The sequence below is a fragment of the Panthera tigris genome, chromosome D4 (assembly GCF_018350195.1).
Source record: "Panthera tigris isolate Pti1 chromosome D4, P.tigris_Pti1_mat1.1, whole genome shotgun sequence".
Classification (NCBI taxonomy): domain Eukaryota; kingdom Metazoa; phylum Chordata; class Mammalia; order Carnivora; family Felidae; genus Panthera; species Panthera tigris.
The window spans coordinates 36,210,051-36,224,523 of NC_056672.1; positions in this window are offsets into that span (position 1 = coordinate 36,210,051).

Sequence of the window (14,473 nt, forward strand, 5' to 3'; positions counted from 1 at the left end):
TCTTTCTCTGTATGACTTATTTCACTTAGCATTAACACTCTCTAGTTCCATCCACATTGCTACAAAAGGCCATATTTCATTCTTTCTCATTGCCAAATAGTATTCCATTGTATATATAAACCACATCTTCTTTATCCATTCATCAGCTGATGGACATTTAGGCTCTTTCCGTAATTTGGCTATTGTTGAAAGTGCTGCTATTCACTCTCATGTGGATCCTGAGAAACTGAACCGAAGACCATGGGGGAGGGGAAGGGGAAAAAAAAAGTTACAGACAGGGAAGGAGGCAAACGATAAGACTCTTGAAAACTGAGAATAAACTGAGGGTGGATGGCGGGTGGGAGGGAGGGGAAAGTGGGTGATGGGCATTGAGGAGGGCACCTGTTGGGATGAGCACTAGGTGTTGTATGGAAACCAATTTGACAATACATTTCATATTTAAAAAATATATATTAAAATAAATAAATAAATTGAAGGCATTAAAAAGAAAAGAAAGGAAAAGAAAAGAAAAGAAAAGAAAAGAAAAGAAAAGAAAAGAAAGATTGTTTGATTTAGTACTTTAAGTCTCCTAACCTAGAGTATATCTACAAGGATACACAGAAACTTGTATACTACAAGACAGTGCTTGTCTTAGGGAGGAGGACATGGGTGCCTGGAGGATAATAAAGGGAGGTAAGTTTGCTCTCATTACATATTCTTTTGTAACTGTTTAAATGTGTACTAATTATATGAATAGTTTCCTATAAAAGAGGAAAATATTAAAATGAAACAAATAAATGTACATATGCCTCTATTTTATGTTATTTCATGGTTGGAAATATAATGAGCATATTAAATAAACTTTTATAACATTGCTTCTCAGGATATACTTAAGCTAAATGTTTATTTAATGTTACCTTCAAAAAGTAATAAGAAAATGAGTATAGGTGCTATGCACCCACAGCAAAAATTATGAAGTTGGCCTGCAAATGATTGCAGATTTGAGTAATGCAGGAATGCTCTGTTACGGCCTAATCTGCAATGCTCACCTTCCCTGGAGTTGCAGTGATTGTATTTTAGAGGGTGAAAAATGGAGTTGCCTCTTGTGATGAGTTCTCCGAATCTAGCAGACATTTAGGAAAGTTTGTTTCTATTTTTGTTTTTTTCCCTGAGGGCCCTTTCTCAATCAGCTTCTTAAATCAGGTGCATCATAGCATTTCTATTTATTTGAAAAGTACTCTATACAGTTATTTTATATATGATTTTATATATGCTTTTTAACAATCCTGAGAGGCAAACAGCTGGTAGTTGTTTTTCAGAGAGGGCAAGTTATTTGTTCAAGGCCAAGACTAAGCAGCAGATTGAAATTTATACCCAGGCCTTCTAATTTAGCCATCTTTCCACCTCATGGTCTACCTCATATCTTGTATTGTGGACTCATCCTATTAAGTTTGTTCTGCTGAACCATCCAAGGATCTTAGGCCATTTAAATGCCTTTAACTCAGTTACATTACTGTAGATAATTAATTATGAGGATATTATTTATGTGGATAATAGTATAACTCCAAAGTCCTGTTTTGAAGATAATTTTAAAAATAAGGAATTTGGGGGCACATGGGTGGCTCATTCAGTTGAGTGTCTGGCTCTTGATTTCAGCTCAGGTCCTGATCTTGTGGGTTTGTGAGATAGAGCCCTGCATGGAGCTCAGTGCTGACAATGCAGAGCCTGCTTGAGTTTCTTTGTCTCTTCTTCTTTCTGCCCCTCGTCCACTTGTGCTCTCTCTCTCCCTCTCTCAAAATAAATAAACATTTTTTTCAAAAAAAGTAAATTAAATTAAAACAAACTATTTTTGTCTACGCATGAAACATCATATGCAGAATTTAAATGTTAAAACAAAGGAATATATATGATATTTTGCTATTTTTCAACATTGTTCGTATTTTGCTTCAATTACTTTGTGTTTTTTAAAAATGTTTATTTATTTTGAAAGAGACATGGGGAAGGGCAGAGAGAGAAGGAGGGAGAATCCCAAGCAGGCTCTATGCTGTCAGCACAGAACTGTGAGATCATGACCTGAGTCAAATCAAGAGTTGGATGTTCAGTCGACTGAGCCACCCAAGCACTGCTATTTTGCTTTGTTTTAGATTGTAATGTTCCAAGGAAAAGAATCTGGCCTCCTAACCACATAAAATGTGTTTAATACTAATATTTATTAACCTCCAATTTTCTCATTGAGAAATTAACAAGAAATCAATGGAAATCAACCAGTGAAGGTAATATTTCCTCTCCTTCCAGTTAAACCAGATGGGCCTAAATGAAATATACACATTCCCTAACTTTTAGTTAACTCTTGAATTTACAATAATTGTAAGGGTAAAACTCAGTATCATTTTCAAACCAATTATGAGATTAAGAAACCCAGATCTTACTGAACTCATTCTATATTTTGTGGTAGCCAGTTTACTGAATCTAAGAAGTAATATAATAGGTACTTGACGAAATGGAGATATCTATATTATTTTCTTGACTGAATTTGCTCTTGCACAAAATTTCAAGTCTTTAGACTAATTTCCTCAGCTACAAAAAATAGAGTTGGCTATATGCTACCTTATATCATTTTTAGATCTAAAATTTTAAAATTCTTTCTGGAGCAATAAGTATAGTTGAAAGCACACATACACACACAGTTAGTATACACTTTGAACATAAGTAATTTATTGGGTGCAAAACATTCTTTGTTTCAAACATATACATCCAAATTTTAGAAAAAGACAGCTGTTGCAATTTCCTAAATGAAATTTTAAAACATTAGTTTTAGGTCTATTTCCATATTTTCAATATACATTCAATGTTATAAGTTTCCTTCTAAACACTGCTTTTGCTATGTCTATAAATTTTGATAGGCTATACTGTCATTTTCATTTAGTTCTAAATATTTTAAAATTTCTCCTGAGAATTCTTCATTTACCCATATGGGATTTAGAAATATGTTGCCTGGTCTGCAAATATTTTCAGAGTTTTAAACTATCTTTCTGTTACTGATTTCTAGTTTAATTCCATTGTGGTCAAAGAGTATACGTGGAATGACATCTATTCTTTTAAATATGTTAAGGTGTGTTTTATGGATCAGAAAGTGGCCTGTGTTGTGAATGTTCCATGTGAGCTTGAGAAAAATGTATATTCTGCTGTTGTTGGAAGAAGTATTTTATAAATGCCAATAAAATCCAACTTATTGATAGTGCTGTTCAGTTTCACTACATCCCTACTGATTTTTTGCTGTTGGATCTGTCAACTATTGACCAAAGGGTATTAAAGTATCCAAACCCAATGGTGGATTTGTCTCTTTTTTCTTATTATCTATCCTTTCTTGCCTCACATATTTAGACACTCTTTTGTTAAATACATACACGCTGAGGATTATTGTTTTCTTGGAGAATTGATCCCTCTATTATTATGTAATTCTCCCTCTTTATCCCATACAAAGTTAGGAGCCATCCATGGTTTCCCCCAATATATTGAAAATTCCAGAATTGGGGCACCTGGGTGGCTCAGTCGGTTAAGTGGCCGACTTTGGCTCAGGTCATGATCTTGCGGTCTGTGAGTTCGAGCCCCGCGTTGGGCTCTGTGCTGACAGCTCAGAGCCTGGAGCCTGTTTCAGATTCTCTGTCTCCCTCTCTGTGACCCTCCCCCATTCATGCTCTGTCTCTCTCTGTCTCAAAAATAAATAAATGTTAAAAAAAAAAAGAAAATTCCAGAATTAAAGTTCTTCCAAGAATCTCCTATGTGTTTTAGTTAGTGTTGTTAGCTCAGAGATCTTATGAAGGAATTGGATTACTGTTTCAGTTCAAATTGATGTTCTTTGTCACATAATCATGTTATATAAGAGAAAAGAGAAAACAAGGGCACAAAATTCCTCAGCCAGTATAATTATAATGTAGATTAAAATTGTAATTAAAACTATTGATAACATAATTAAACAACAACTTTGAAAGGAAATATAAACCTCTGAAAAAACCCTCCTCACCTGTTATGTATTCACATAGTTATTGAGTAAATGTTCAGTGAAAAACATTCTGGCATTTGCAAGTGACATAAAATAAAATAAGTCACGGCTCACATTCTTAAGCATATTATATACTACTAAAATCAATATGCAACAGCAACAAGAAATATCAACACAGTATGAGAAATGGAATGATAGAAATACATGCTTCTGATTTTACACAAGAAAGTGATTGGTGACCTCTTCCTGTGGACATCAGGCTAGAATTCACAAGTGACAATAATAAAGCTTTATCATAAATGTCAAGAGGAGGACAAACATTCCAAGCAGAAAGAAAATAACGAGAAAAATAACTTTTAAAATGTTACTCATTAATAGAAACTTTCTAATCAATTCATTGGCTGAGAGAATTTGTAAGTTTTCTCAAACCAATCTTATTCTTGGTTATTTTGTTGGCAAAATTTGGGATAGGTATCCTACCTAGTTCTTAAATTTATATAAGCATTACAGTGATATACAATATTATCCATTTAGAGCATTTATACGTCATAGGTGTTATACATGCCATGGATTGGTTGCTTATCAATACTTTAAAATTCACTCATGGTGACTGACAACACACTTGTTAATATAGCTCAGATCTGAAGCATATGTTTGAAAATACATATACAATAACATTGAGTGAATATTTCATGTTTGTAATTACCAGGTTCCAGTAAAATGGCTGATTTGGATTTATTTTTGGATGAAAAAAATTATTCCTTTGGTAATCCTCATAAATATTTTCTTCTGTAAAAGAAAATTATTTTTGACACCAATAAAGAGGACTGATTTTTCTCTCTCTTAAGGCAAATGGCATTTTTATCTAACATAAATTTACTGGCAATATTCTTTGATTTATACATGCTTTATTCTAGAGGTCAGTACATTTTTCTTTAAATATTTGAGGAATTAAGGGTATATAAACTTTGTAGAATCCACTCAATTATGCTGCTATAACACAAACAAATAAGAAGCCATAGACAATACACACTTGAGAGAACTGTCTGTGTCTCAGTGAAACATTATTTACTAAAATTGGTGGCTGCCAATGGAGAGTGATGCCATCATTGTAGGGGAATAAGAGCTTTCTACCATCTTCCTTCCAAAGAATACCAATTTACGCAACCATCCACAAATGAAAATGTCTTTTGAAATCCAAGGAGTCAAGAAGGGAAGTTCTGGTACACCACTGAAGCAAAACAACTTGAGACTGGATATACTGAAGATGGATAGAGGGACAGTTTTACAATACTTGTGTAAATACTTGGTCTATGAGCAACTTCGATGTTCTGGATTCTACACACACACTCATCTCATGCCCAACTTTCTGTGCACAATCCTGAAGAAGGTGAGAACAAGCTTTTGCAGATGGATACTGAGCCCACAGAGAATAGCCAAGACTAACTCTAAGAGATTGGGAGAAATCACACAAACTTGAGTCCTTAGCACCACAATAACTAAAGCAGAAGTGTGGAGAATAAGTTTAGGAATTCCCTGACCTTGCACCAATGGATTAACAAGGTTTAGGATGAAAGCATCTGAGAATAGGTAAGCAGGGCAAAAGTGCCCCCAGCATAGAACAAAAGCATAGAGCAGAAAGCTGCTTCCACAGGACAAAAGCATTCAGAATAGGTAAACAAGGCAATAGACTAATGCAGCAAGGTGAAATTGCCCAGAACTAATTAGCCAAAAAAATAAAATAAAAATAAAAAGTGTGCCTTGTTGGCCCTGAGGTAGCATGTTCTATCTGTTTTATCCCCTAGGCAAGTTAAGATAAACAGATGTGGTGCCTGGGGCCTGCCATAAACCACCATGTGCTCAGTGTGGGGATTTTGTTTTCTATTGATCCAAACCACTAACACTACGTGTCTTCGAAACCCCCTTTCTCTCACACACTTGAGTTAATAATCACTGTTTCATTGTCTCTTTCTGCATGAACATCATGTTTGTAAGCCTTCTGATCCTAATCAATATGGAGCAAGGACCCTTACTCAGGGCTCTTAGCCTCTCTTATATTCAATTTTGCATCCACTGTCTTGCTGGACAAGAGAGAACTCCAGACTCAAAGTCTGCAACACAAAGCGAGACTATCAGCATTTGACTTCATTTTGTATGATTGAAAGAAAGCATATAATTTTCAGAATTCCAACACAAGAAAGAATAAGAGGGTGCAGCAAGTGTATCCATAACAAAGTTCTAAGATAGCCTCAGTATTTTCTAAAGGGCTGAAGGAAATATTTTTCTTCCAAAGTCAGGCAGTAAAGAATAGAGGAGGTGAATGCTTTTTAAGATGCAAAAACAGTAACACAAGGATTCAAGGGACATAAAAAATCAAGAAAACATGACATCACCAAAGGAACAAAAATAATTTTCCAGTAATTAACACAAAATAAATGGAGATCTGCAATTTGGCCAATAAAAATTTCAAAATAATAGTTTTAAGGAAGCTCAGTGAGCTACAAGAAAGCACAGAAAGACTATTCAACAAGATCACAAAAAAATGAGACAATTTAACAAAAACCATAGAAATTGACCAACAGAAATCATGGAGCTGAAAACTATCATAAATAAAAATAAAAATAAATTAGAAAGCATCAACAGAAGACGATCAAGCAGAAGAAAGAATCTGTTAAGTACAAGCTGTTCTTTTCAATTTATCAGTCAGAAAAGAACAAAATTATTCAGTTAGAGTCAGAATGAAAAAGAGTGAAGAAAACCTAAAAGAATTATGGGATATCATTAAAAGAAATAATAGATACATTGGAGTCCCAAAAAAAGAATAGATAAATAAAATATGAATGAATAAGAGGGTATTGTTGGCTTGAATGTGAAGTTGTTATTACCTTGAAATAAGCTGTTATATCTATAAGATGTTTTATATAAGCCTTATGGTAGTCACAAAGCAAAAACATACAGTATATATACAAAAGATAACAAGAAAAGGGTCATACAATACCACTACAGAAAATAATCAATTTACAAAGGAAGACAGCAGGAAAAGAACAAAGGAACAAATAACAGCCAGAAAACAATAAGTGGCATAAAGTAAGTCCTTACAGATTAATAATTACTCTAAATATAAATGAATCAAATTCAAAATCAAGAGGCATAGGGTAACAGACTCAAAAACAGTCTCAACTGTATGCTGCCTATGAGGCTCACTTTACCTTGAAGGACACATATAGGACAAAGTGTGGGGTGGAAAAAGATATCCCATGCAAATGGAAACCAAAAGAGAGCAGGATAAGGTTTACTTTTATCAGCCAAACAGACTTTAAGTCAAATACTGTAACAAGAGACAAAGAAAACCAATATATGATAAAAGGATCCATTCATCAAGAAGATATACCAAATGTAAATATATATGCAACCAACACTGGAGAACTGAAATATTTAAACAAATATTAACAGATCTTGAAGGTGTTTAAACGATAGACAATAATATGAAAATTCAGTCAACTACTTTCAATATTGTATAGATCATCCAGAAAGAAAATCAACAAGGAAATATTGGGCTTGAACTGTACTTTAGACCACATGGACCTAACAGACATATATTGAATATTCCATCCAACAACAGCAAATATACATTTTTCTAAGGAATACATGGAACATTCTCCAAAATGGATTACATCTTAGGTCACAAAATTTGCTTCATACAAAGCATCTTTTCTATCACAAAGGTATGAAACTAGAAATCAAAAATAGAAGGAAAACTGGAAAATTCACTAATATATACAAATTAAACAACACACTCCTGAACAATCAATGGATCAAAGAATTCAAAACATGTCTCGAAAGAAATGAAGAGACAAACTAGAACTTATGGGTATATCAAATGCAATTCTAAGAAGTTGAGAGCACTAAATGCTTGTATAAGAAAAAAGAAAGATCTCAAATAAGCAATCTAAATTTACAACTAGAAAAAAGAGGACAGACTCAATCTGTAGTTTGCAGAAGGAATGAAATCATAAAAATCAAAGCACAAGTAAATGAAATAAGGACAAGAAAAAAAATAGAAAAGATCAATGAAACTAAGAGCTGAGTTTATTTCAAAAGACAAACAAAATTGACAAACCTTAGCTAGACAAAGAAAAGAGGACTCAAGAAATAAAATCAAAAATGAAAAAGGACACTTTATATCTGATACAATAAAAATGCAAAGGGCCATAAGAGGCGGTTATGAAGTTTATGTGGCAACAAAATTGCATAACCTTGAAGAAATGGGTAGATTCCTAAAAACATACAACCAAACAAGACTGAATCATGAAAAATAGAAAATCTGAACAAAGCAATAACAAGAACATTGAATTATTATTCAAAAAATTCTTACAAAGAAAAGCCCAGGAATAGATGGCGAATTATACAAACATTTTAAAGAAGTAGCATCAATTCTTTTCAAACTTTTTCAAAATATTGAAGAGGAAGCAATATTTCCAAGTTTATTTTTCAAGGCCAGCATTCCTTTCTACTAAAGCCAAATAAGGACACTAAAAGAAAAAAGATATAGGTCAATATCCCCAACATATATAGACAGAAATATCCTCAATAAAATACAAGCAAACCAAATTCAAAAGAACATTAAAAGGATCATATACCATGATCCAGTGCAATTTATCACTGGGATTCAATGATGTTTCAATATACGCATGTCAATTACTATAATACACCACAGTAACAGAATGAAGGAAAAAAAAAAACATAAGATCACCTCAATAAATGCAGGTAAAGATTTTGGCAATATTAAACATACTTCTGTGATCTACACTCAATAAATTATTTATGGAAGGAACATACTTCAACATAATAAAGACCATATATATCAAGTCACATACTCAAAGGTGAAAGCTTTAAATTTTTCCTCTAAGATCAGGAAAAATATTGCTATCTCAATGAGATATCTGCCCTCTCACATTCATCGAAACTTTAGTCACAGTAGCTAAACCATGGAAACAACCAGTCTGCCAGTAAATGAACAAAGAAATAATGATAAATGATATAATATATTAATACATATAATGAGATACAACTAGAATATCATTCAGCCATAAAAACAATTAAAATCCTGCCATATATAACACTATAGATGGACTATAACAGAGTTATAATAAGTAAAATAAGGACAAATGTTTACATAATCTCAATTATATGTGGCATATAAAAAAACAAACTCAGAAACAGAGAGTAAAATGATGATTGACAGGTGCCAGAGGAGGGAAGATCGTTGTAGGGGGAGTAGGGAGATGTTGGTTGAAGGGACAAACTTCCCGTCATAAAATGAATAAGTTCTGGGGACCTCATATACATCATGGTGACAACAGTTAAAAATTCTGCATTATATACTTAACAGTTGTTAAGAATGTGGATCCTAAATTTTCTCATCACTAATTAAAAAAATATGAGATAATGGAAATGTAAACTAATCTTACTGTGGTAATCATTTTGCAATACTGTATATACGTATATAAAAGCATCACTTTGCAGAGCTTAAACTTTCACAATGTTATAGGTCAATTATATTTCAATAAGGTTGAAAAAAATAAGTGGCTGGCTTGACTGAAGTGCTATAGTTTGTCAATCCCTTTAATCTGCTATATGTCACCTGATGTGACATATGGTAATGGCCAATGTAGAAAAAAATATCAGGCCCAGCCAGTCCTGTAGGCAAGGGAAATTATTACGAAAGTGGTTGAAATTATTTGAGAAAGATAGATAATATGTTTGAAATCTGCCCTCACACAGATGTATTTTACACTCTAACCACTGCAAAAGCTGGGACCATATTTTTTGTAATTCTAAGTGCCTGAAGTTATTGCATAAGAATACAGTATATGCTCAATATTGGTTTTACATGATGTCATTGAGAAAATACAAAATTTGGGAGCAATATTTATTGGAAATGAATGCTGTTTTTGTAATTAAATTAAGTCCACCAAAAGTTTGTAACTTTCCCTTTTGACTCATTTTATTTGAACCAGAAATTTCTACTTTGTTTATGTGACTATATATGTGTGAATAGTGAAATAAAACAAAAGGCAAAAAGAAATCACGTTGGCTTGAATAAGAGTAGATCACATCAATTCTAAGAAATTTTAGCATCAACTTTTCTGGCAAGACTCCACTGGTGGTGTTTATTTTTCATTAAACTCTGATTCTTGACAGAACAGCTTACCAGCAGTAAAAATAAAAAATAATATAAAGTGAAATACAGAAAAAAATAACCTTGAGCCACCTTAGGTAGAATCATTGGAGTCAGAAAGATTAAAAATATGCTTTCAAATATTTTTTCTAGTACTGAATCATTATTATCTAAAAAGAATTTGAATACCATACAGAATACATAAATTTTAGATTTGGAGTGAACCTTTTTAACCCTGAGATCACTGTCAGATTAATTTGATCGTCATGAAATTTGAACCAAGATTACAGTAATAATAAAATATTTAAAGATTAAAACAAAAGGAAGAGTAAATTAATATTAACATGTGAATATTATACAGAATAAGGTGATTGTGAACATTTTCACATGGTACATCTGTGTACTTAGATGTTGATAAAAACAGATGGTGTGGTGACTTAAGACCACTAATGTAAAATATGTCATACAGAGTGTAGAAGTTAAAAGAATTCATCTGGGCCAGATCAAGATGTGACAGTAATAATGCATATATCACATTATGTCAGGAATAAGTGCCAGTTCTTTCTTTTCCAAAATAAAGCATATTTACACACACCTTTTTTTGTGGTGAGCACCTCCCTCCAATAAAGATTTAATATGTCAGTTTCAACTTAGGCCATTTGTATTGTGCTCAACGCCTATAATGTCTGGGAGGTTTTCTCACATGCTGTGGCAGAGATGAAGAAAAAAAATTCAAGGAGGGAAAGGAGAAATGAGAAAGGAAAAGAAAAAAATTAAATGGAATAAAAAATGGAGATGGAGGGGCGCCTGGGTGGCTCAGTCGGTTAAGCATCCGACTTCAGCTCAGGTCACGATCTCACGGTCCGTGAGTTCGGGCCTCGCATCGGGCTCTGGGCTAATGGCTCAGAGCCTGGAGCCTGCTTCCGATTCTGTGTCTCCCTCTCTCTCTGCCCCTCCCCCGTTCACGCTCTGTCTCTGTCTCAAAAATAAATAAACGTTAAAAAAAATAAAAAAAAAAATGGAGATGGAAAGGAAACTCCATCCCATCCATTTTATGCCTTAAAGGCATAAAAACTAGATACAGAGGTTTATAAGAATAGTAGGAAATATCTTTGCTGAATTTGGTTGGTCATTATGTTTTCAAGATTTATTGGCCACATTCAGATGCTATGCTAAGAGGCATAGCAATGACATCAATTAAGAATTTATACAGTTTTTCAAACCTCACAATCAGGAGACTGTTTATTCAAAAAACAAAACATGAAAATGGTCTTACGTTTGTCTAAGGTGTAATATCCATATAAAATACTCTGGATGTGATAAAAATAATGATTTGATGTAGTCCAGGAAATTATTTTCCATGGGATGAGGATGTCTGTATTTTTCTTAAACTCTGAAATCTTTTTGTCCTCACGCAGAATAGGAAGAGAAAACATGACATCCTATTGGCACTGGGGAATCTTTTGTTCCATGATGGATGTGTTCCTTCTAGGAAGAGGAGGACACTATTGGGTCTCATTCATTAAGTTGATGTAATGGTGGCATGAACTATCATCCATAGAGATTTTCAATTGAATGTTATCCCACCAATCACTTTCTCACAGCCTAATGGAGTGTCCCTGACATCAGAGTCTGATAAATTGCCCAGTGCCAATTAAAAGAGAGACTTTCCCTGTCAGTCATTTAGCTACAATATTCTCCTTTAGTAGATTAGGTTCCATAAAAATGACAGGAATGATGAAAGTTTATTTGTAAAATTATTCACTTTAATTTTTGAAGCCATGTAGGCTTTGGGTTTCCGCACTAGATCCAATGTCACGAAGTGCACTTATCATGTCGTTAGAAAACCATTCCAAGTTGATATTATTTTAACAGAAATACTGAAAATACTGAAGGAACAAAATTTTTACAGTAAAAATAAACTAATTGTTAAGAAAAATACACCCAGTATTGGTAACTTGTAAACACCAAAAAGTTCTGCTTTCTTAATAGATGAGTAGACAGCATAAACTGTAAACTTGCCTTCTGCCCCATACTTTCCACACCTCCCAACTCATCCCAAGTTTTGGGGTTTTATAAAATTACTCTCTTGACTATAGAAACATTTTCTACTTTATGAAGCAAATTTTACTCATAATGCAAGGTCTCTGAACATACATCAACCTCTGCTTTTTAAGAAGTTTGTTGTTGCCAGGCTTCTGAGTAACAGAATTTAATGTTCTATTTTTCCTATCATTAAAATCCTTTTTAGGATATTTTAGCATTCAGCACACAAAAAAAGCAATACTTTAATGAGCTTTTATCATGGGAATTCTTTAATGAATATAACCTTTTTTTTGTTTGTTTGTTTGTTGCAGACGTATCATATCACACTGGTTAAGAGCTTTGTGTCAGATTATTAGAGTTTGAATCTCATCTCCATTATTCACTAGCTACTTGAAATTGGGCAAGTGACTTAACTGTTCTATGCCTGTATGCCCTTCTAATATGAGTATTATAAGGTATAAATATAAATTAAAGTTTTCAGAAAACTGACAAGCACTATATTGGCACTCGTATGTTAGCCATTGTTATATATTGACATCAAATAAAAAATTAACATCTCTCTTGAAACAAAGTAAATCTAAATGCAGTCATTCATTTATTTAAAAAGTGCTTGGTATACCAGGCCATAGACTAGGTATTGGGGATATTTAGATGAATAAAAAAATGCAAATCCTCTTCAAGAATTTATGAACAACTAGAGAAATAGATGTATAAATCATAAATGCAATGAAGTAGGTCAATCATAAGAATATTAATAGGTACTATGGTGTAGGCTTCACTCTTCAAAATTTTAGATAAAAACACAGCTTTCCATAATTTATCACTTTCTGTTGATCCTGTTATCTAAGTGAGTGGTGCATTGGTCCACATTACATTACCCAAAAAGATAAGGTTCAGTCTAGGGTACTGTGCTTTCTTCTTCAGCTATTTCACACAGAACCTCATTTGAAACCTTGTTTAAGACACTTGGTTTCACTTTTGCTTTGGGAATTCATATTATTTTTCATTTTCCATTTTTCACGTCTACAAAAATATCAAATTAGCAGAATTTCAAGAGTTTGAGTGACTTCTGATATCTGCCCGTCATAACCAATTATAAAATTACATTAAAATATATGGAAATATAAAATATATTTTCAGGAATTAGAAAGCTAGCCTAAGGCTATGATCCTGGAGTTACGCCAAATGAGAAGAGGTCCATATTCACCCTGTTTTTTATTTGTTTTTGCCTTTTAGTACTCTATAGACAGCTGTGATACCAATAGACAGAGAAGGCTAAAATGATAGTTTGGGGATGCTGAGGTGGCAGTAATAAGTAGTACAAGGTAACAAAGAGGAGAAGACTGAATAAAGACGCTTTAAAAATTTACATGAGAATTCCCTTGAGTCTTTTTACCACATGTGTATACATGCTGAGAACCAGATGCCATGAGAACTAAAAAACAAACAAACAAAACAAAACAAAAAACAGCTCCTGGAAGGAGAGAGGCCTGGGAGCTGACAAAAGATCTTGAACTCACATGGTATTGGCAGAAACAGAAGTTCTAAACAAAGTAGCCAAGGTCAATAGACATTGGTGAATATATCAGGCATTTAGTCAAGACTCCTCCCCCAAATTATACTTCATGAGTGGGGCGACTTCAGATCTACCATAATGAAACCTAAAAACAAGATGACAGAATAAAGCTGATTCTTCAGAAAATTAAATGCCAACAAGAAAAGACAAATTAACTTTCCGAAATGGAATGAAACAAAATCATGACACTCAAAAAATAATATATATTAGACATAATGGGGTCTAGTATAAAATAAAAAGTTCCTAATTATGAGGATAAGTAGGAAAAGGTGCCTGATAACAAAGATAATAAGCAATGAACAGAAACAGATCCAGAGATGACAGAAATATTGGAATTAGAGGATGAGAAATTCAAAGTAGCAGTGAAAACACGGTTTCAAAATAAAACCCAGGGGTGCCTGGGTGGCTCAGTCAGTTAAGCTTCGACTCAGTCAGACTTCGGCTCAGGTCATCATCTCACGGTCTGTGAATTCCAGCCCCACGTCAGGCTCTGTGCTGACACTCAGAGCCTGGAGCCTGCTTCAAATTCTGTGTCTCCCTCTCTCTCTGCCCCTCCCCAGCTCACGATCTGTCTCTCTCTCTCCTTCAAAAATAAATAGAAATTTAAAATAAAATAAAATAAAACCCAAACATGTAAATTTTTTTAAAAACAAGATGGGTGAAAAATCAGGAAATGCAAAGGGAAATC